This window comes from Cryptomeria japonica, unplaced genomic scaffold (assembly GCF_030272615.1).
Source record: "Cryptomeria japonica unplaced genomic scaffold, Sugi_1.0 HiC_scaffold_273, whole genome shotgun sequence".
In the NCBI taxonomy this organism is placed as follows: Eukaryota; Viridiplantae; Streptophyta; class Pinopsida; order Cupressales; family Cupressaceae; genus Cryptomeria; species Cryptomeria japonica.
In genome coordinates, this window is record NW_026729095.1 from 22,817 (window position 1) to 42,500 (window position 19,684).

The 19,684-nt window shown below is 60.7% G+C and overlaps 2 non-coding genes across 2 annotated transcripts; both read right to left on the minus strand.

Moving 5' to 3' along the window:
• Nucleotides 1–1,549: 1,549 nt before the first annotated feature.
• On the minus strand, nucleotides 1,550–1,668 carry LOC131869912 (5S ribosomal RNA). The gene has a single exon (XR_009368280.1). It is a non-coding gene; the product is annotated as a 5S ribosomal RNA (ribosomal RNA).
• A 5,916-nt stretch (nucleotides 1,669–7,584) lies between these two features.
• Nucleotides 7,585–7,703, minus strand: LOC131869913 (5S ribosomal RNA). Its single transcript, XR_009368281.1, has one exon. It is a non-coding gene; the product is annotated as a 5S ribosomal RNA (ribosomal RNA).
• Nucleotides 7,704–19,684: the final 11,981 nt, after the last annotated feature.

The window sequence follows — 19,684 nt, forward strand, 5'->3', positions numbered from 1 at the left end:
CCGGGGTGGGCACCTCGGCTGGGTTGCGCGCCCTGGTGCGCACCAAGGAGCGCTCCGAAGTGTGCTCCAAGGTGCGGCGTGCACGAAGTCGGAGCCCGGTTTGCCCCGGGTGCGCACCTCGCGTGCACCTTCGCCGCGGTGGGCACCTTGGCTGGGTTGGGCACCATTGAGCGCTCCGAAGTGTGCTCCAAGGTGCGCACCATGGCCCTCCAAGGTGCGCAGCATGGCGTGCACGAAGTCGGAGCCCGGTTTGCCCCGGGTGCGCACCTCGCGTGCACCTTCGCCAGGGTGGGCACCTCGGTGCGCACACCTTCTCAATGTTTTCTTGCCTTTTCTGGAAATTGGTGAAGGCAGCGCATCAAAGGTGCGCACCTCGGTGTGCTCCGAGGTGCGAACCCGAGAGCGCTCCGAGGTGCCCACGAAGTCGAAAGTCGGGTTAATTGCATTGTTTTCCCCGGGTGCGCTCCGAGGTGCGCAACATCGGTGCGCACCAAGGAGGGCTCCGAAGTGTGCTCCAAGGTGCGCACGATTCGGAGCTCGGTTTGCCCGGGGTGCGCACACCTTGGCTGGGTTGCGCACCCTTTGTGCGCTCCAAGGTGCGCACGAAGTCGGAGCTCGGTTTGCCCCGGGTGCGCACCTTCGCCAGGGTGCGCACCTTGATGCGCACGCCTTGGCTGGGCTGCGCACCTTGGTGGGCGCCATGGTGCGCACCTTTCGTGCGCTCCAAGGTGCGCACGAAGTCGGAGCTCGGTTTGCCCCGGGTGCGCACCTTGGTGGGCGCCATGGTGCACTCCGAGGTGCCCAAGATTGGTGCGCACCAAGGAGCGCTCCGAAGTGCGCTCCAAGGTGCGCAGGTGCGCGCGAAGTCGAAAGTTGGGTTAATTGTCCGGTTTGCCTCGGGTGCGCACCTTGCGTGCACCTTCGCCAGGGTGGGCGCCTTGGTGCGCACACCTTGGCTGGGCTGCGCACCCGGGCGCGCACACCTTGGCACCCGCGTTTCCTTCATTTTAAATTTTTTTTTTTTACAATCTCTCAAGTGGGAAATTCTATAATCTCAACTTTTTTTGCCTTTTCAGGAAACTTTTGAATGGAGCGCATCATTGGTGCGCTCCGAAGTGTGCTCCAAGGTGCGCACCTCTGGTGTGCTCCAAAGCTCTCTCTAGCTGCGTGCACCTGCCCCGGCCGCGCACCCGGCCCCGCCCAGCTTCGCTCACCTGTCCCGGGCGTCTGGTGCGGAACCTTAGAGTAAGAAACATCACCGTGCACCTTGGCCAACGTGCGCGACTCGACCGAGCGCGCACTGGCCGAGGTGCACACCGATTTCACCTGGGTGCGCGCGCAGCACCTCGGGCGCACCGGGGTGCGCGCACAACGCCCGGGTTGCACCGTGGCCTGTGTGCTCGGGGCGCCTCGGGTGCGCGCTCGGTGTCGCCCCCGCGCGCGCGGTAGTGCGGGCAGCGCACCCCGGCCCGGCCCGGCCCCGACGAGAACGCAAACGGGCAAAAGGTTTATTCAAATAGCATTGCGACGCCCGGCGAAAAACTAAAAAAGGGTGCAACACCGGGACTTCCCGGGAGGTCACCCATCCCAGTACTACTCCGGCCCAAGCGCGCTTAACTGCGGAGTTCTGATGGGATCCGGTGCACTAACGCTGGTATGATCGCACCCGTTATGAGCTTGTCGCAGTGTGTACTTAGCAAACCGCGACCCACGTGCGAATCCACCCCGGCCACCCACCCCCGTCGAGGTGCACACCCTCCCTCGCGAAGTGCGCCCCGTTCGCCAAGTGTGAGCCCTGCCCGGGTGCGCGCACCTTGCTAGGGCGTCGGGTGTGCACCCGGCCCGGCCTACGTGCGTGCACCTGGACGGGGCGTCGTGTGCGTGCAGTGTCCCGTCTGCAACGCGGTGCCCACACACCACCTCGGGCGCAACGACCTGCGCTCACATGTGGGCCGAGTGCACCTTGGTGCATGTTCGGGGCGCCTCGGGTGCACGCTCGATCTTGCCCCGGTGCACCAAGGCGCTCGGTTTGCCCCGGGTGCGCACTTGGTGCAAGGTGGGCACCCAAAATAGGGATCAAGCACCAAAACACAAGTTTCGGGATGCAAAATGGGACCCAAGGACCACAAATGCGTTCCAAGACCCATGATGGGTCCACGAGAACAAAAATGTGTTCCGAGACTTAATAAACAAATATTGGGTTTTAGGAGAAGAAACATGCTCTGATGCCCAAAACGAGAATCGACCCCGAAAAGGCCACAGGCCAAAAGTGGGATGCGAGACAAAAAAAAATGGGACCCGAGGACCAAAATTGGGTTCCCAGGTCGAAGACAGGGCAACCGGACAAGAAACGACCTCTAAGGCTCGAAATGAGTCCCGACGACTAAAACTTGACAAGAAGCACCCATCAGGCACCCAACTCGACACCCATGGGATGCCGACCCACCCGGGCTTCCACCTAGCACACCTTGGCACCCACCCACCCTCGCACCCAACCTCGCACCCAACTTAGCACCTTTGAACCCACATTGGCACTCACCCTGACCCTGGCACCTTGGAACCCACATTGGCACTCACCTTGACCCTGGCACCCACCTTTGCACTCACCTTGGGACCCACCCTGGCTCCCACCTCGGCACCCACCCAGACACCCACCTTGGTTCCTTGGCACCCACCTTGGATCCTTGGCACCCACCCCGACACCCACCTTGGCACGCAACTTGGCTACTTGCCACCCACCTTGGCTCCTTGACGCCCACCCCGACAACCACCCCGTGACCTACCCTGGCTAGGGTTGGTGCACACCCACCCTGGTGCCCACCTTGGCACCCACCCCATGACCCACCTTGGCACGCACCTTAGTACCCACCCCGTTACCCACCCTAGGACCCACCCCGTGACCCACCTTGGCCAGGGTGGGTGCCTTGGTGCGCACAACTTGCCTGGGCTGCACACCAGGGCGGGCTCAAGATGGCACCCGCGTTCCGTTTTTTTCACTATCTTTCAAAACGGAAATTTTAAAATCTCGTTTTTTTTTTTTTTTTTGCCTTTTCTGGAAATTAGTGAAGGCAGCGCATCAAAGGTGCGCAATGCTGGTGCGAACCCGGGAGCGCTCCGATGTGTGCTCCAAGGTGCGGCGTGCACGAAGTCCGAGCCCGGCTTGCCCCGGGTGCGCACCTCGCGTGCACCTTCGCCGGGGTGAGCACCTTGGCTGGGTTGCGCGCCCTGGTGCGCACCAAGGAGCGCTCTGAAGTGTGCTCCAAGGTGCGGCGTGCACGAAGTCGGAGCTCGGTTTGCCCCGGGTGTGCACCTCGGGTGCGCACCTCGCGTGCACCTTCGCTGCGGTGGGCACCTTGGCTGGGTTGCGCGCCTTGGTGGGCACCATGCAGTGCACGAAGTCGGAGCCCGGTTTGCCCCGGGCGCGCACCTCCGCCAGGGTGGGCACCTTGGTGCGCACAACTTGCCTGGGCTGCGCACCAGGAAGGGCTCAAGATGGCACCCGCGTTCCGTTTTTTTCACTATCTTTCAGAACGGAAATTTTAAAATATCGTTTTTTTTTGCCTTTTCTGGAAATTAGTGAAGGCAGCGCATCAAAGGTGCGCAACGCTGGTGCGAACCTGGGAGCGCTCCGATGTGTGCTCCAAGGTGCGGCGTGCACGAAGTCGGAGCCCGGTTTGCCCCGGGTGCGCCCTGGTGGGCACCATGGTGCGCACCAAGGAGCGCTCCGAAGTGTGCTCCAAGGTGCGGCCTGCACGAAGTCGGAGCCCGGTTTGCCCCGGGCGTGCACCGCGGGTGGGCACCTTGGTGCGCATGCCTTGCCTGGGCTGCGCACCAGGGCGGGCTCAAGATGGCACCCGCGTTCCGTTTTTTTCACTATCTTTCAAAACGGAAATTTTAAAATCTCATTTTTTTTTGCCTTTTCTGGAAATTAGTGAAGGCAGCGCATCAAAGGTGCGCACCTCGCTGCCCACCACGGTGCGCAACGCCGGTGGGCACCCGGGAGTGCTTCGAAGTGTGCTCCAAGGTGCTGCGTGCACGTTGTCGGAGCCCGGTTTGCCCCGGGTGCGCACCTCGCGTGCACCTTCGTCGGGGTGGGCACCTTGGCTGGGTTTGCCCCGGCTGCGCTCCGAAGCGGGGTTATTGGAGCGCCGCCTCTTTTTTTGTCGGAGCGTTTGGTGGGGTTTCTCGCATTGGCTCTTCCCAGGCCCGGTTGCCACCCTGGCGCGCACGAAGTCGGAAGTAGGGTTAATTGCCCGGGTGCGCACCTTTGCCAGGGTGGGCACCTTACCTGGGCTGTGCACCAGGGCGGGCTCAAGATGGCACCCGCGTTCCGTTTTTTTCACTATCTTTCAAAACGGAAATTTTAAAATCTCCTCTTTTTTTTGCCTTTTCTGGAAATTAGTGAAGGCAGCGCATCAAAGGTGCGCACCTCGCTGCCCACCTTGGTGTGCTCTGAGGTGCGCACCCGGGAGCGCTACGAAGTGTGCTCCAAGGTGCGGCGTGCACGTTGTCGGAGCCCGGTTTGCCCCGGGTGCGCACCTCGCCTGCACCTTGGCCGGGGTGGGCACCCTCGCTGGGTTTGCCCAGGGTGCGCTCCGAAGCGGGGTTACTGGAGCGCCCCCTCTTTTTTTGTCAGAGCGTTTGGTGGGGTTTCTCGCATTGGCTCTTCCCAGGCCCGGTTGTTGGGTGCGCTCCCACCCTGGCGCGCGCGAAGTTGGAAGTTGGGTTAATTGCCCGGGCGCGCACCTTCGCCAGGGTGGGCACCTTGGTGCGCACACCTTGGCTGGGCTGCGCACCAGGGCGGGCTCAAGATGGCACCAGCATTCCCTTTTTCTCACTATCTTTCAAAACGGAAATTTTAAAATCTCGTTTTTTTTTGCCTTTTATGGAAATTAGTGAAGGCATCGCATCAAAGGTGCGCACCTCGCTGCCCACCTTGGTGTGCTCCGAGGTGCCCACCACGGTGCGCTCCGAGGTGCCCACCACGGTGCGCAACGCCGGTGCGAACCCGGGAGCGCCCCGATGTGTGCTCCAAGGTGCGGCGTGCACGAAGCCGGACCCCGGTTTGCCCCGGGTGCGCACCTCGCGTGCACCTTGGTGCGCACACCTTGGCTGGGTTGCGCGGCCTGGTGGGCACCATGGTGCGCACCAAGGAGCGCTCCAAAGTGTGCTCCAAGGTGCGGCGTGCACGAAGTCCTAGCCCGGTTTGCCCCGGGTGCGCACCTTCGCCGCGGTGGGCACCATGGCGTGCACGAAGTCGGAGCCCGGTTTGCCCCGGGTGCGCACCTCGCGTGCACCTTCGCCGGGGTGGGCACCTCGGCTGGGTTGCGCGCCCTGGTGCGCACCAAGGAGCGCTCCGAAGTGTGCTCCAAGGTGCGGCGTGCACGAAGTCGGAGCCCGGTTTGCCCCGGGTGCGCACCTTCGCCGCGGTGGGCACCCTGGTGCGCACCATGGCGTGCACGAAGTCGGAGCCCGGTTTGCCCCGGGTGCGCACCTCGCGTGCACCTTCGGCGGGGTTGCGCGCCCTGGTGCGCACCAAGGAGCGCTCCGAAGTGTGCTCCAAGGTGCGGCGTGCACGAAGTCGGAGCCCGGTTTGCCCCGGGTGCGCACCTCGCGTGCACCTTCGGCGGGGTTGCGCGCCCTGGTGGGCACCATGGTGCGCACCAAGGAGCGCTCCGAAGTGTGCTCCAAGGTGCGGCGTGCACGAAGTCGGAGCCCGGTTTGCCCCGGGTGCGCACCTCGCGTGCACCTTCGCCGCGGTGGGCACCATGGCGTGCACGAAGTCGGAGCCCGGTTTGCCCCGGGTGCGCACCTCGCGTGCACCTTCGCCGGGGTGGGCACCTCGGCTGGGTTGCGCGCCCTGGTGCGCACCAAGGAGCGCTCCGAAGTGTGCTCCAAGGTGCGGCGTGCACGAAGTCGGAGCCCGGTTTGCCCCGGGTGCGCACCTCGCGTGCACCTTCGCCGCGGTGGGCACCATGGCGTGCACGAAGTCGGAGCCCGGTTTGCCCCGGGTGCGCACCCCGCGTGCACCTTCGCCGGGGTGGGCACCTCGGCTGGGTTGCGCGCCCTGGTGCGCACCAAGGAGCGCTCCGAAGTGTGCTCCAAGGTGCGGCGTGCACGAAGTCGGAGCCCGGTTTGCCCCGGGTGCGCACCTCGCGTGCACCTTCGCCGCGGTGGGCACCTTGGCTGGGTTGGGCACCATTGAGCGCTCCGAAGTGTGCTCCAAGGTGCGCACCATGGCCCTCCAAGGTGCGCAGCATGGCGTGCACGAAGTCGGAGCCCGGTTTGCCCCGGGTGCGCACCTCGCGTGCACCTTCGCCAGGGTGGGCACCTCGGTGCGCACACCTTCTCAATGTTTTCTTGCCTTTTCTGGAAATTGGTGAAGGCAGCGCATCAAAGGTGCGCACCTCGGTGTGCTCCGAGGTGCGAACCCGAGAGCGCTCCGAGGTGCCCACGAAGTCGAAAGTCGGGTTAATTGCATTGTTTTCCCCGGGTGCGCTCCGAGGTGCGCAACATCGGTGCGCACCAAGGAGGGCTCCGAAGTGTGCTCCAAGGTGCGCACGATTCGGAGCTCGGTTTGCCCGGGGTGCGCACACCTTGGCTGGGTTGCGCACCCTTTGTGCGCTCCAAGGTGCGCACGAAGTCGGAGCTCGGTTTGCCCCGGGTGCGCACCTTCGCCAGGGTGCGCACCTTGATGCGCACGCCTTGGCTGGGCTGCGCACCTTGGTGGGCGCCATGGTGCGCACCTTTCGTGCGCTCCAAGGTGCGCACGAAGTCGGAGCTCGGTTTGCCCCGGGTGCGCACCTTGGTGGGCGCCATGGTGCACTCCGAGGTGCCCAAGATTGGTGCGCACCAAGGAGCGCTCCGAAGTGCGCTCCAAGGTGCGCAGGTGCGCGCGAAGTCGAAAGTTGGGTTAATTGTCCGGTTTGCCTCGGGTGCGCACCTTGCGTGCACCTTCGCCAGGGTGGGCGCCTTGGTGCGCACACCTTGGCTGGGCTGCGCACCCGGGCGCGCACACCTTGGCACCCGCGTTTCCTTCATTTTAAATTTTTTTTTTTTACAATCTCTCAAGTGGGAAATTCTATAATCTCAACTTTTTTTGCCTTTTCAGGAAACTTTTGAATGGAGCGCATCATTGGTGCGCTCCGAAGTGTGCTCCAAGGTGCGCACCTCTGGTGTGCTCCAAAGCTCTCTCCAGCTGCGTGCACCTGCCCCGGCCGCGCACCCGGCCCCGCCCAGCTTCGCTCACCTGTCCCGGGCGTCTGGTGCGGAACCTTAGAGTAAGAAACATCACCGTGCACCTTGGCCAACGTGCGCGACTCGACCGAGCGCGCACTGGCCGAGGTGCACACCGATTTCACCTGGGTGCGCGCGCAGCACCTCGGGCGCACCGGGGTGCGCGCACAACGCCCGGGTTGCACCGTGGCCTGTGTGCTCGGGGCGCCTCGGGTGCGCGCTCGGTGTCGCCCCCGCGCGCGCGGTAGTGCGGGCAGCGCACCCCGGCCCGGCCCGGCCCCGACGAGAACGCAAACGGGCAAAAGGTTTATTCAAATAGCATTGCGACGCCCGGCGAAAAACTAAGAAAGGGTGCAACACCGGGACTTCCCGGGAGGTCACCCATCCCAGTACTACTCCGGCCCAAGCGCGCTTAACTGCGGAGTTCTGATGGGATCCGGTGCACTAACGCTGGTATGATCGCACCCGTTATGAGCTTGTCGCAGTGTGTACTTAGCAAACCGCGACCCACGTGCGAATCCACCCCGGCCACCCACCCCCGTCGAGGTGCACACCCTCCCTCGCGAAGTGCGCCCCGTTCGCCAAGTGTGAGCCCTGCCCGGGTGCGCGCACCTTGCTAGGGCGTCGGGTGTGCACCCGGCCCGGCCTACGTGCGTGCACCTGGACGGGGCGTCGTGTGCGTGCAGTGTCCCGTCTGCAACGCGGTGCCCACACACCACCTCGGGCGCAACGACCTGCGCTCACATGTGGGCCGAGTGCACCTTGGTGCATGTTCGGGGCGCCTCGGGTGCACGCTCGATCTTGCCCCGGTGCACCAAGGCGCTCGGTTTGCCCCGGGTGCGCACTTGGTGCAAGGTGGGCACCCAAAATAGGGATCAAGCACCAAAACACAAGTTTCGGGATGCAAAATGGGACCCAAGGACCACAAATGCGTTCCAAGACCCATGATGGGTCCACGAGAACAAAAATGTGTTCCGAGACTTAATAAACAAATATTGGGTTTTAGGAGAAGAAACATGCTCTGATGCCCAAAACGAGAATCGACCCCGAAAAGGCCACAGGCCAAAAGTGGGATGCGAGACAAAAAAAAATGGGACCCGAGGACCAAAATTGGGTTCCCAGGTCGAAGACAGGGCAACCGGACAAGAAACGACCTCTAAGGCTCGAAATGAGTCCCGACGACTAAAACTTGACAAGAAGCACCCATCAGGCACCCAACTCGACACCCATGGGATGCCGACCCACCCGGGCTTCCACCTAGCACACCTTGGCACCCACCCACCCTCGCACCCAACCTCGCACCCAACTTAGCACCTTTGAACCCACATTGGCACTCACCCTGACCCTGGCACCTTGGAACCCACATTGGCACTCACCTTGACCCTGGCACCCACCTTTGCACTCACCTTGGGACCCACCCTGGCTCCCACCTCGGCACCCACCCAGACACCCACCTTGGTTCCTTGGCACCCACCTTGGATCCTTGGCACCCACCCCGACACCCACCTTGGCACGCAACTTGGCTACTTGCCACCCACCTTGGCTCCTTGACGCCCACCCCGACAACCACCCCGTGACCTACCCTGGCTAGGGTTGGTGCACACCCACCCTGGTGCCCACCTTGGCACCCACCCCATGACCCACCTTGGCACGCACCTTAGTACCCACCCTGTTACCCACCCTAGGACCCACCCCGTGACCCACCTTGGCCAGGGTGGGTGCACCCACCCTGGTGCCCACCTTGGCACCCACCCATCCTAGCACCCAGCCTGTGACCGGGCTTGGAACCCAACCTTGCACCCGTCTTGGCCAGTGTGGGTGCGCACCCATCCTGGCACCCACGTTGTGACACACCCTTTAACCCACGCACCCTAGCAGCCACGTTGGCACCCACCTTGGAACACAACCTAGCAACTTGGCACCCACCCCGTGACCCACCTTGGCATCCACCATAGCAGTCGCCCACTTGGCACCCACCTTGGAACCCAAGTTGGCACCCACCTCGGCACCCACCTTGACACTTGTGGACCCACCTTGCCACTCACCCTAGCATCGACCCATCCTAGCACCCACCCTGGCACCTTTGCACCCTAGCACTCACCCATCCTAGCACCTAACCTGTGACCCACCTTGACACTCACCCTCGCACCCACCTTGGAACCCAACCTAGCACCCACCCACCCTGACACCAACCCTAGCACCTACCCACCCTTGCACCCACCCTGTGACCCATCTTGGCACCCACCCATCCTACCACTCAACCTATCACCCACCTTCTCACCCACCTTGGCATCCACCTTAGCACCCACCCACACTGGCACCTTGGCACCCACCTCGGGCAAGGTGGGTGCACACCCACCCTGACACCCAATTTAGAACCAACCGAGCATGTTACCCACCTTGGCACCCACATTGCAGCCCACCCTAGTACCCACCCTATGACCCACATTGGCATCCACACCCTAGCACCCAGGCACCTCGACACCCGCCTTGACACGCACCCTAGCACTAAACCTGTGACCCACCTTGGAACTCACCCTAGAACCCACCCACCCTGTGAACCACCTTGGCATCCACCTTAGCACCCACCCACCTTGGCACCCACTCTAGCACTCACCCATCCTAACACCCAACTTGTTACCCACCTTGGCACCCGCCCTCGCGTCCACCTTGAAACCCACCCTAGCACCCACCCACGCAGGAGCCCACCTTGGCACCCAACCTAACACCCACGCATCCTGGCACCCAACTTGTGACCCACCTTGGAACCCACCCTAGTACCCACCTTTGAACCCACTATATCACCAACCCACCTTGGCACCCACCCTATGACCCTCTTTGGAATCCACCCTAGCACGCACCCACCCTGGCACCCACCATGGAGCGCACCCTAGCACCCACCCACCTCGGCACGCACCTCAACACCCACCTTGGTGTGCGCACTGCGCCAACCTCTCAAAGACCCTATGTGGTGCGCTCCAAAGTGTACACCTTTGGTGCGCTCCAAGGTGCGCACCTTTGGTGCACACCGAGGTGCACACCAAAGTGTGCACCGAGGTGAGCACCAAAGTGCACTCCAAGGTGCACACCAAGGCGTGCACCTTTGGTGCGGTCAATGCAAACGAATTCGGAAGTTGGGGTCGATGTCCTAATCGCTGCTGCAGACTACACGTATGAGAATCGGACAAATAGCTTTATATAGGGGAGGTGTTGCGTTTGATGGGTCGACTCCCCTGGTTGTGTGCACTGCACCAACTTCAAAGACCCTGTCTTGTTTAAGAAGTCAAAAGTTGGGGTGGATGTCCTAATCATTGCTGCAGTCTACGCATGTATGAGAATCAGACAAATAGCTTATATAGGGGAGGTGTTGCATTCGGTGGGTTGACTCCCCTGGTTGTGCGCACTGCGCCAACCTCAAAGACCCCGCATAGCAGAAGAAGTCGGAAGTCGGATTTTGGTGAGCACCAAGGCGTGCACCTTTGGTGCGGTCAACGCAGACGAATTCAGAAGTTGGGGTGGATGTCCTAATCGTTGTTGCAGGCTACACATGTATGAGAATCAGACAAATAGCTTATATAGGGGAGGTGTTGGGTTTGATGGGTCAACTCCCTTGGTTGTGCGCATTACGCCAACCTCAAAGACCTTGTTTTCGTTAAGAAGTCAAAAGTTGGGGTCAATGTCCTAATGGCTCCTGTAGGCTACACATGTATGAGAATCGGACAAATAGCTTATATAGGGGAGGTGTTGGGTTTGATGGGTCGACTCCCCTGGTTGTGCGCATTACGTCAACCTCAAAGACCTTGTTTTCGTTAAGAAGTCAAAAGTTGGGGTCGATGTCCTAATTGCTCCTGTAGACTACACATGTATGAGAATCAGACAAATAGCTTATATAGGGGAGGTGTTGGGTTTGATGGGTTGACTCCCCTAGTTGTTCGCATTACACCAACCTCAAAGACCTTGTTTTCGTTTAGAAGCCGAAAGTTGGGGTCGATGTCCTAATTGCTCCTGCAGGCTACGCATGTATGAGAATCAGACAAATAGCTTATATAGGGGAGGTGTTGGGTTTGATGGGTCGACTCCCCTGGTTGTGCGCATTGCGCCAACCTCAAAGACCCTGCATTGCGGATGAAGTCGAAAGTCAGAGTTTGGTGTGCTACAAGGTGTGGTCGAAGGTGCTCACCTAGGTGTGCACCTTTGGAGCGCAGGAAAAGTGCCCTCCAAAAGTGCGCACCTTTGGAGTGCACAAAAGTGCCCTCCAAAAGTGCGCACCTTTGGAGCGCACAAAAGTGCCCTCCAAAAAGTGCCCTCCAAAAGTGCGCACCTTTGGAGCGCACAAAAGTGCCCTCCAAAAAGTGCCCTCCAAAAGTGCGCACCTTTGGAGTGCAGAAAAGTGCCCTCCAAAAAGTGCCCTCCAAAAGTGTGCACCTTTGGAGTGCACAAAAGTGCCCTCCAAAAGTGCGCACCTTTGGAGCGCAGAAAAGTGCCCTCCAAAAAGTGCCCTCCAAAAGTGCGCACCTTTGGAGCGCAGAAAAGTGCCCTCCAAAAAGTGCCCTCCAAAAGTGCGCACCTTTGGAGCGCAGAAAAGTGCCCTCCAAAAAGTGCCCTCCAAAAGTGCGCACCTTTGGAGCGCAGAAAAGTGCCCTCCAAAAAGTGCCCTCCAAAAGTGCGCACCTTTGGAGCGCACAAAAGTGCCCTCCAAAAAGTGCCCTCCAAAAGTGCGCACCTTTGGAGCGCACAAAAGTGCCCTCCAAAAGTGCGCACCTTTGGAGCGCACAAAAGTGCCCTCCAAAAGTGCGCACTTTTGGTGCGCACCAAGGCGCTGGTTCGGTCGTTGCAGGCGAGTTCGGAAGTTGGGGTCGATGTCCTGAGCGGAGGTGCAAACTACACAGGTGTCGGAATCGGACAAATAGCTTATATAGGGGAGGTGTATGCTTCGATGGGTCGACTCCCCAGGTTGAGCGCACCGCGCCAACCTCAAAGACCCTACGGTATGGATGAAGTCGGAAGTTGGGTCCGATGACCGATTCGATTAGTAGGTATGCTCATGAGGTCGGAATTTGGGTCCGATGACCTGCCATGTGCAGGAAGGCGAATGTTGGCACTGTGCGTTGCAAGGTGCACACCAAGGTGCTGGTGCGGTCTTTTTAGTCGAGTTCGGAAGTTGGGGTCGATGTCCTGATCGGAGGTGCAAGCTACACAGGTGTGGGAATCGGACAAATAGCTTATATAGGGGAGGTGTATGCTTCGTTGGGTCGACTCCCCGGGTTGAGCGCACCGCGCCAACCTCAAAGACCCTACGGTATGGATGAAGTCGGAAGTTGGGTCCGATGACCGATTCGATATGTAGGCATACTCGCGAGGTCGGAATTTGGGTCCGATGACCTGCCATGTGCAGGAAGGCGAATGTTGGCACTGTGCGTTGCAAGGTGCGCACCAAGGCGCTGGTTCGGTCGTTGCAGGCGAGTTCGGAAGTTGGGGTCGATGTCCTGATCGGAGGTGCAAACTACACAGGTGTGGGAATCGGACAAATAGCTTATATAGGGGAGGTGTATGCTTCGTTGGGTCGACTCCCCGGGTTGAGCGCACCGCGCCAACCTCAAAGACCCTACGGTATGGATGAAGTCGGAAGTTGTGTCCGATGACCGATTCGATATGTAGGCATACTCGCGAGGTCGGAATTTGGGTCCGATGACCTGCCATGTGCAGGAAGGCGAATGTTGGGACTGTGCGTCGCAAGGTGCGCACCAAGGCGCTGGTGCCGTCGTTGCAGTCGAGTTCGGAAGTTGGGGTCGATGTCCTGGTCAGAGGTGCAAACTACACAGGTGTGGGAATCGGACAAATAGCTTATATAGGGGAGGTGTATGCTTCGATGGGTCGACTCCCCGGGTTGAGCGCACCGCGCCAACCTCAAAGACCCTACAGTATGGATGAAGTCGGAAGTTGGGTCCGATGACCGATTCGATACGTAGGCATATTGGCGAGGTCTGAATTTGTGTCCGATGACCTGCCATGCGCAGGAAGGCGGAATTTGGGTCCGATGACCGAGTTGATGGCGTGCCATGCGCAGAAAGGCGGAATTTGGGTCCGATGACCGAGTTGATGTTGATGGCCCGCCATGCACAGGAAGGCGGAATTTGGGTCCGATGACCGATTTGAAGGCGTGCCATGCGCAGAAAGGCGGAGTTTGGGTCCGATGACCGAGTTGATATTGATGGCCCGCCATGCGCAGGAAGGCGGAATTTGGGTCCGATGACCTGACATACGCATGGAGTCCGACTCGGGGGCCGATGTTCGATTCGATGACTTGCATTGTGGGTAAAGTCGGAAGTTGTGGTCTTTGACCCGATTCGATGACCAGACTTCGGCTGCTTGAGAATCGGACAAATAACTTATATAGGGGAGGTAGTGTTCTCGAGCATCCTCCCCCCGTGCCCGTTTATGTCGATTGATGCTGGTGCTCGACTGGTTGGAGCGCTCGGATGCAAAAATCTTGCACCAGGATTTATCGATTGTGATGGACACGGCAAGTCTCCTGATTGCTATGCAGGAGCTCATCGTGAATCTCTATGCGGCCTTGGTATGGACTCGACCTGCGGAATGGTTCGGCAATGGTAGTCGCTCCAACACGTCCTTGCAATGGCCACAGAGGTGATTCGACTAGAGCTCCAGTCTAGCTTTTGGGTTGCTTGGCGGACTGGTATAGCCGCGATCGAGTTCCGGCCATGAACGTTTTAGATAGCTCTTGGGCTTTCTGGGACGGAAGTCGGAAGTTTGGGCTGTTGTCCGATTTGATGACCATTCTTCGGATGTGTGAGAATCGGACAAATAACTTATATAGGGGACTGTGTTGTCTCACGCAGCCCCCTCCGTGCCCCTCTATCTCGACCGATGTTGGTGCTTGAAAGGGTTGGGATCGCTCGGATTTATAAACGTGCACCACCATTTGTCGAGTGTGAGGGACGCGGCAGGTCTCCTAAATGCTATACGGGCGCTCTCTGAGAATCTCTATCCGGCCTCGACACAGACTAGTCTTGCTGAATGGTTTGGCACTGGTAGTCGATCCAACACGTCGTTGTTGTGGCCGCCTAGGCGATTCGATTCGAGCCCCCGTCTAGCTTTTGGGTTGCTTGGCGGATTTTGCCCTATCCGCAAGTGAGCTCGGTCCCTAAACGTTCGAGAAACCCGATTGCTATGCGCCGACTCTCTTTCTTGCGAGCCTCCATCTAGCTTTTGGGTCTCTACGGAACGGAAGTCGGAATCTGGGACCGTTGTTTGATTCGACGAGGCAGACTACGGTTGTGCGAGAATCGGACAAATAACTTATATAGGGGAGGTGTTGACTGGAGCATTCTCCCCCGTGCCCCTCTAACTCGACCAATGCTGGCGCTCGAACGGTGGTAGCGCTCGGATTTTCGTTGAGCGCCAGCATTGGTCGATTTAGAGGGGCATGCGAGATTCCCGAATGCTATGCGAGGGCTCTAACGGAAATGTCTATTGGTTTCGGTATGGATGCAATTGCGAGTGGTTCGGCAAAGGTAGTCGTTCCGATGCGTCCATGTCGTGGCCAAATCGATAATTCGATTTGAGCCCTCGTATAGCATTTGGGTCTCTCGATGTGATTCCGCATTCCAGTCCCTTTGGGCACTGCTTGAGCCGCATCCCAGGGGGTTCCCTTCCCAATAATCTGCCTCGCAACCCGATTGCTATGCGGTGAGGCTCCTCGGCCGCCTCGGAACTATCTGTGTATCAGACGCATCGCGGGATAAGGGGTTGGCAACGGTAGTCGCCCCAAGCGCGTCCGATGCTTGGACCATTCCGAGGCGGCCCTGAAGCCTCTTCCGTCTAGCCGTTGGGTCCTTCTCGCCGCATCCCTTGCCTCGCACCCCGATTGCTATGCGGTGAGGCTCCTCGGCCGCCTTGGAACTATCTGTGTATCAGACGCATCGCGGGATAAGGGGTTGTCACTGGTAGTCGCCCCAAGCGCGTCCGATGCTTGGACCATTCCGAGGCGGCCCTGAAGCCTCTTCCGTCTAGCCGTTGGGTCCTTCTCGCCGCATCCCTCGACTCGCACCCCGATTGCTATGCGGTGAGGCTCCTCGGCCGCCTTGGAACTATCTGTGTATCGGACGCGTCGCGGGATAAGGGGTTGTCACTGGTAGTCGCCCCAAGCGCGTCCGATGCTTGGACCATTCCGAGGCGGCCCTGAAGCCTCTTCCGTCTAGCCGTTGGGTCCTTCTCGCCGCATCCCTCGCCTCGCACCCCGATTGCTATGCGGTGAGGCTCCTCGGCCGCCTTGGAACTATCTGTGTATCGGACGCGTCGCGGGATAAGGGGTTGTCACTGGTAGTCGCCCCAAGCGCGTGCGATGCATGGACCATTCCCAGGCGGCCCTGAAGCCTCTTCCGTCTAGCCGTTGGGTCCTTCTCGCCGCATCCCTCGCCTCGCACCCCGATTGCTATGCGGTGAGGCTCCTCGGCCGCCTTGGAACTATCTGTGTATCGGACGCGTCGCGGGATAAGGGGTTGTCACTGGTAGTCGCCCCAAGCGCGTCCGATGCTTGGACCATTCCGAGGCGGCCCTGAAGCCTCTTCCGTCTAGCCGTTGGGTCCTTCTCGCCGCATCCCTCGCCTCGCACCCCGATTGCTATGCGGTGAGGCTCCTCGGCCGCCTTGGAACTATCTGTGTATCGGACGCGTCGCGGGATAAGGGGTTGTCACTGGTAGTCGCCCCAAGCGCGTCCGATGCTTGGACCATTCCGAGGCGGCCCTGAAGCCTCTTCCGTCTAGCCGTTGGGTCCTTCTCGCCGCATCCCTCGCCTCGCACCCCGATTGCTATGCGGTGAGGCTCCTCGGCCGCCTTGGAACTATCTGTGTATCGGACGCGTCGCGGGATAAGGGGTTGTCACTGGTAGTCGCCCCAAGCGCGTCCGATGCTTGGACCATTCCGAGGCGGCCCTGAAGCCTCTTCCGTCTAGCCGTTGGGTCCTTCTCGCCGCATCCCTCGCCTCGCACCCCGATTGCTATGCGGTGAGGCTCCTCGGCCGCCTTGGAACTATCTGTGTATCGGACGCATCGCGGGATAAGGGGTTGTCACTGGTAGTCGCCCCAAGCGCGTCCGATGCTTGGACCATTCCGAGGCGGCCCTGAAGCCTCTTCCGTCTAGCCGTTGGGTCCTTCTCGCCGCATCCCTCGCCTCGCACCCCGATTGCTATGCGGTGAGGCTCCTCGGCCGCCTTGGAACTATCTGTGTATCGGACGCGTCGCGGGATAAGGGGTTGTCACTGGTAGTCGCCCCAAGCGCGTCCGATGCTTGGACCATTCCGAGGCGGCCCTGAAGCCTCTTCCGTCTAGCCGTTGGGTCCTTCTCGCCGCATCCCTCGCCTCGCACCCCGATTGCTATGCGGTGAGGCTCCTCGGCCGCCTTGGAACTATCTGTGTATCGGACGCGTCGCGGGATAAGGGGTTGTCACTGGTAGTCGCCCCAAGCGCGTCCGATGCTTGGACCATTCCGAGGCGGACCTGAAGCCTCTTCCGTCTAGCCGTTGGGTCCTTCTCGCCGCATCCCTCGCCTCGCACCCCGATTGCTATGCGGTGAGGCTCCTCGGCCGCCTTGGAACTATCTGTGTATCGGACGCGTCGCGGGATAAGGGGTTGTCACTGGTAGTCGCCCCAAGCGCGTCCGATGCTTGGACCATTCCGAGGCGGCCCTGAAGCCTCTTCCGTCTAGCCGTTGGGTCCTTCTTGCCGCATCCCTCGCCTCGCACCCCGATTGCTATGCGGTGAGGCTCCTCGGCCGCCTTGGAACTATCTGTGTATCGGACGCGTCGCGGGATAAGGGGTTGTCACTGGTAGTCGCCCCAAGCGCGTCCGATGCTTGGACCATTCCGAGGTGGCCCTGAAGCCTCTTCCGTCTAGCCGTTGGGTCCTTCTCGCCGCATCCCTCGCCTCGCACCCCGATTGCTATGCGGTGAGGCTCCTCGGCCGCCTTGGAACTATCTGTGTATCGGACGCATCGCGGGATAAGGGGTTGTCACTGGTAGTCGCCCCAAGCGCGTCCGATGCTTGGACCATTCCGAGGCGGCCCTGAAGCCTCTTCCGTCTAGCCGTTGGGTCCTTCTCGCCGCATCCCTCGCCTCGCACCCCGATTGCTATGCGGTGAGGCTCCTCGGCCGCCTTGGAACTATCTGTGTATCGGACGCGTCGCGGGATAAGGGGTTGTCACTGGTAGTCGCCCCAAGCGCGTCCGATGCTTGGACCATTCCGAGGCGGACCTGAAGCCTCTTCCGTCTAGCCGTTGGGTCCTTCTCGCCGCATCCCTCGCCTCGCACCCCGATTGCTATGCGGTGAGGCTCCTCGGCCGCCTTGGAACTATCTGTGTATCGGACGCGTCGTGGGATAAGGGGTTGTCACTGGTAGTCGCCCCAAGCGCGTCCGATGCTTGGACCATTCCGAGGCGGCCCTGAAGCCTCTTCCGTCTAGCCGTTGGGTCCTTCTCGCCGCATCCCTCGCCTCGCACCCCGATTGCTATGCGGTGAGGCTCCTCGGCCGCCTTGGAACTATCTGTGTATCGGACGCGTCGCGGGATAAGGGGTTGTCACTGGTAGTCGCCCCAAGCGCGTCCGATGCTTGGACCATTCCGAGGCGGACCTGAAGCCTCTTCCCTCTAGCCGTTGGGGCTTTCTCGCCGCATCCCTCGCCTCGCACCCCGATTGCTATTCGGTGAGGCTCCTCGGCCGCCTTGGAACTATCTGTGTATCGGACGCATCGCGGGATAAGGGGTTGGCAGTGGTAGTCGCCCCAAGCGCGTCCGATGCTTGGACCATTCCGAGGCGGCCCTGCAGCCTCTTCCGTCTAGCCGTTGGGGCCATCTCGCTGCATCCCCCACCTCGCACCACGATTGCTATGCGGTGAGGCTCCTTGGCCGCCTCGGAACTATCTGTGTATCGGACGCATCGCGGGATAAGGGGTTGTCACTGGTAGTCGCCCCAAGCGCGTCCGATGCTTGGACTATTCCGAGGCGGCCCTGCAGCCTCTTCCGTCTAGCCGTTGGGGCCATCTCGCCGCATCCCCCAGCTCCTCGGCCGCCTCGGAACTATCTGTGTATCGGACGCATCGCGGGATAAGGGGTTGGCAGTGGTAGTCGCCCCAAGCGCGTTCGATGCTTGGACTATTCCGAGGCGGCCCCGCAGCCTCTTCCGTCTACCCTTTGGGGCCATCTCGCCGCATCCCTCGCCTCGCACCCCGATTGCTATGCGGTGAGGCTCCTCGGCCGCCTGGGAACTATCTTCGTATCGGATGCATCGCGGGATAAGGGGTTGTCACTGGTAGTCGCCCCAAGCGCGTCCGATGCTTGGACTATTCCGAGGCGGCCCTGTGGCCTCTTCCGTCTAGCCGTTGGGGCCATCTCGCCGCATCCCTCACCTCGCACCCCCATTGCTATGCGGTGAGGCTCCTCGGCCGCCTTGGAACTGTCTTCGTATCGGAAGCATCGCGGGATAAGGGGTTGTCACTGGTAGTCGCCCCAAGCGCGTCCGATGCTTGGACTATTCCGAGGCGGCCCTGCAGCCTCTTCCGTCTAGCCGTTGGGGCCATCTCGCCGCATCCCCCACCTCGCACCCGGATTGCTATGCGGTGAGGCTCCTCGGCCGCCTTGGAACTATCTTCGTATCGGACGCATCGCGGGATAAGGGGTTGTCACTGGTAGTCGCCCCAAGCGCGTCCGATGCTTGGACTATTCCGACGCGGCCCTGTGGCCTCTTCCGTCTAGCCGTTGGGGCCATCTCGCCGCATCCCCCACCTCGCACCCCGATTGCTATGCGGTGAGGCTCCTCGGCCGCCTTGGAACCATCTTCGTATCGGACGCATCGCGGGATGAGGGGTTGTCACTGGTAGTCGCCCCAAGCGCGTCCGATGCTTGGACCATTCCGAGGCGGCCCTGAAGCCTCTTCCGTCTAGCCGTTGGGGCCTTCCCGCCCCATCCCTCGCCTCGCACCCCCGATTGCTATGCGGTGAGGCTCCTCGGCCGCCTTGGAACCATCTGTGTATCGGACGCATCGCGGGATAAGGGGTTGGCACTGGTAGTCGCCCCAAGCGCGTCCGATGCTTGGAGCATTCCGAGGTGGCCCTGAAGCCTCTTCCGTCTAGCCGTTGGGGCCTTCCCGCCCCATCCCTCGCCTCGCACCCCGATTGATATGCGGTGAGGCTCCTCGGCCGCCTTGGAACTATCTGTGTATCGGACGCATCGCGGGATAAGGGGTTGGCACTGGTAGTCGTCCCAATCGCGTCCGATGCTTGGACCATTCCGAGGCGGCCCTGCAGCCTCTTCCGTTTAGCCGTCGGGGCCTTCCCGCCGCATCCCTCGCCTCGCATCCCGATTCCTATGCGGTGAGTCTTCTCGGCCGCCGCGGAACTATACCTGTTATTGCTACTGCATCCTTCGGCTGGTAACC